Source organism: Panthera tigris, chromosome D1 (genome assembly GCF_018350195.1).
Source record: "Panthera tigris isolate Pti1 chromosome D1, P.tigris_Pti1_mat1.1, whole genome shotgun sequence".
Classification (NCBI taxonomy): Eukaryota; Metazoa; Chordata; class Mammalia; order Carnivora; family Felidae; genus Panthera; species Panthera tigris.
Window position 1 is genome coordinate 93,370,647 of NC_056669.1, and position 4,089 is coordinate 93,374,735.

Genomic DNA, 4,089 nt, shown 5'->3' on the forward strand with positions numbered 1-4,089 from the left:
GTATTCCATTATATATATGTATACATATATATACACATATACACATATGTATACATATATATATATATATATATATATATGTGTGTGTGTGTGTGTGTGTGTGTGTGTGTATACACCCCCACAACTTCTGTATCCATTCATCAGTTGATGGGCATTTGGCCTCTGGAAAACAGTGTGGAGATTCCTCAACAAATTAAAGATTGAATTACCCTACAACCCAGCAATAGCACTACTAGGAATTTATCCAAGGGATTCAGAAGTGCTGATTCATAGGGGCACATGTACCCCAATGTTTATAGGAGCATTATCAGCAATAGCCAAATTATGGATAATCTCCTTCCCTAAAGTCATCTGATTAGTAACATTAAGTAAGTCTGCAAGATCCATTGTCATGTAATTCAAAAATAACAATTGTAGAGTAACAAGAGGGAGCAGAGAGCATAACACAGTCTCTAAATTTAGGGTGGAAAATCTCGAACAGTCACTTCAGAACTCTGCCTACCATAGTAATGAATGAAAAGGTAAGTGAATTCTATTTTATTGAAAATAATCCTGGGGCACCTGGGTGGCTCAGTCGGTTAAGCGTCCGACTTTGGCTCAGGTCACGATCTCGCGGTATGTGAGTTCGAGCCCCGCGTCAGGCTCTGTACTGACTGCTCAGAGCCTGGAGCCTGTTTCAGATTCTGTGTCTCCCTCTCTCTCTGACCCTCCCCCGTTCATGCTCTGTCTCTCTCTGTCTCAAAAATAAATAAATGTTAAAAAAAAAAATTTTTTAAAAAAAAGAAAATAATCCTTTCAATTTGACACAGTTCTGAGGTACATAGCAACTTTTTTTTTTTTGAGTGTTTGCCCAATGTGTTAGATCTATGAGAAACTTTTGTTTTTATAACTACTATAGGATACATTTATCCAAGGACCAAACAATAGTCTCATATTCAAAGGAACTCTAGAATTTATCTAATTCTTTTAATCAATCTACAATCTAAAAATTCCCTTTGAAACATCGTAACAATAATAGCTAATAGCTCTTAATGATTTACCTGGTGTCAAGCTCTGTCCTCAGTATTTTGCTGAATTTTACACATAATCTCCACAATGAAAGTAAAGCAGATGCCCGTATTATCACCAGCACCATGTTATATGGGAGGAGCTTTAGGCATAGAAAGATGTATCATTTTTTCCCAGAATCATCCAACTAGTTCAGCCTGCTCCTATACTCAGGAGCCCACAAAGCCCACAAAGTTAGCCTCCACTTCAGGCTCCTTCAAGGAATTATGGTCATACACTTATTTCCTTCCATTCCACTTCTGCTGCAAAGTTCAAAATATCACAAGAGACTATTGTGATTTTTGGCATATGTAATTACTAGAAAAGCTATTGGCCCTTACTTTGTATTTACATGTTTATAAATAGTACTACTTTGTCCAGGTTTATCCCCTGTAAAGTATGAAATACATTTTAATGTCTGATTTTTTTTTTTTTTTTGCTTAATCTTGTGGGTCTTCAGGATTTTAAATCACTTACCAAGACTCTTAGAGGTCTTTTCTCCAGGATAAATATGCCTTGTTACTTGAATAGTTCACTGTGTGGTACAGACTCCAAAACTTTTACTACTCTAAATGTTGTCTAGTTAATTCTTAAATGTCTTCAAATTTGTTCTGTCCAATGCAATCCCAAATACTAATTCTTATGATTTTTTTAAATTCTTTTAATGTTTATTTATTTTTGAGAAGGAGAGACAGAGACTGAGTACAAGCAGGGGAGGGGCAGAGAGAGAGGGAGACTCAGAAGCCAAAGCAGGGTCCAGGCTTTGAGCTGTCAGCACAGAGCCCGATGTAGGGCTCAAACTCAGGAACCAAATCAGATCATGACCTGAGCCGAAGTTAGATGCTTAACCGACTGAGCCACCGAGATTCCTCCAAAGTCTGATGATGATTTTAAAGAACACAAGGTGTCTGTCGTCATATGTCAGGTTATGCTGCAGAATAACTACCACCTGCCAATTTAACTCACTTAATATATTAAAATGTATTTTAATTGTGTTCTATGCCCAGTATGAGGTGGAAGGGTGTTGTGATCATCATAGTCACTCAATGAACAGAGAAGTTTCTCGTTGGACATCTGCTTCCACAATCAATGGAACAGGTAGAAATGTGCAGCACAATCTTGCACTGGTACTTAAAACTTCCTGCTTGGCAATGACACACACATACACACACCCAAATGTGCCTGCATGTGCACACACTCACACAAACACACTTTTTGTTCAAATGCATGAGTCGAAGCAAGGTATATGGCCCTGCCTAACTTCACAGTCTGAACAAGTACAATCCTATCATAATACCTCAAAAGAAGAAGAGAAGTAGAATAGTGAAATAAAGAAGACTATCATCAGTACAAAAGTCAGGTTTTGCTACAATACAAATACCACTTAATGACTTCTTTTTTAGGGGGTTGGCGGGGGAGAGCACTCACAGGCCCATGTAGGCAGAGGAGGGGCAGAGGGAGTGGGAGAGAAAGAATCTCAAGCAGGCTCCATACCCAGCACAGAGGCAGACCCAGAACTAGATTTCACCAACGTGAGATCATGACTTGAGCCGAAACTGAGTCACTCAGCCAACTGAGCCACCCGGTGCCCCTACTTAATGACTCTTAATGACAGAATATGTGAAGTGTTCTTCGTTTTAACAATATCTACATAATCTCTTATTTTCTTTGACCCATTGCTCTCTGTGATCTGAATGCCAGCCTTCTATCCACACAGCCATGCCACCATTTTCCCCTTAAGCCACCATCTGAGAAATCTACACACAACTATGCCTTGCAGACTGCTGTTCTTTAACTTTTCTAAAAGGACATCATGGGATAAATTAAATCTATGCAGGTTTTCTGATCAACATAATATGTAAAATCAGGGGAAAAAGGAAAATAAGATGAAGACATCATATAGTGTCACACTGAACATGCCATTTTGCATTACGATCAACACAAAATGAGGAGAAAAGCACACTTTATGGGAATGCCAGTTCATCTCTTCCAAATGTGAAATATTCTACAATATCCTCTTTAAGGGAAATAGATTTGCTTAATGTTACTCATCCATCCCCCAAGCTGTCTGCCGGCAAATACCTAACTAAAATTCTAAGGGGTCAATAAGCTTTGCTTATAGACCTGCTTCATTACCATGATTGAAGCATACATTTCTTTTTAAAAATCTTTTTTAACCTTTATTTTTGAGATAGAGACACAAGGTGAGAGGAGGAGAGGTGCAGAGAGAGAGGGAGACAGAGAATCCTCTGCACTGTCAGCACAGAGCCCGACATGGAGCTAGAACCCATGAACCCTGAGATCATCACCTGAGCCAAAGTCAGACCCCTTAACCAAATGATCCCCCCAGGAGCCCCTGAAGCATGTATTTCCTGTGAGAGGATTACTAGAACCAGAGCCTGGTGAAAGACTTGAAGGAAAAGATTGAAAAGAATGTTTGGCTTTCTGATGAAGGCACTAAAATAGTTCTGGAGTCTACTTTATATTTAAAGGCAAATTTCGACACAAGTATTCTATTGTCTTTTAAATGAGGGGACCACTTCATTTTAAGCAAAGGTTTGAAGCAGCCACAATGTACAAAGCAAATCAGACACATATTCATTTTGATACCTATCAAAAGTACTTAAGAAGTGCTCATTAACATTAAAATACAATTCCTTACATTGTGGTCTGTGGACCACCTTTACCAGAACTAATTGGAGAGTTTTAAAACGCAGGCCCCACAGTCCCATCTTCAAATTTCAACACCCCCAGGAAAGAGGTCTTCACGATAATGTTAGAAATACTATTGTAGTAGGGAAGTGAGTTGAAATCACAGACCGATTCTTAAAGACAGGAGGATCAGAAGGATTATACTTTAGAGAATTTCGGTGAGGGTTTAAATGACCATGCTATCTATAAAGCACTTACAACAGCACCACACAGACTCGGTAAATGTTAGTGCCTTCTAAAATGTCCTCCCAAGAAGGACTGGCATTCTGTTGCAAGACCCAAAGTTGTCATAAAGCCAAATGTCGATGTGGTGAAGAGACTCTGAGCAGG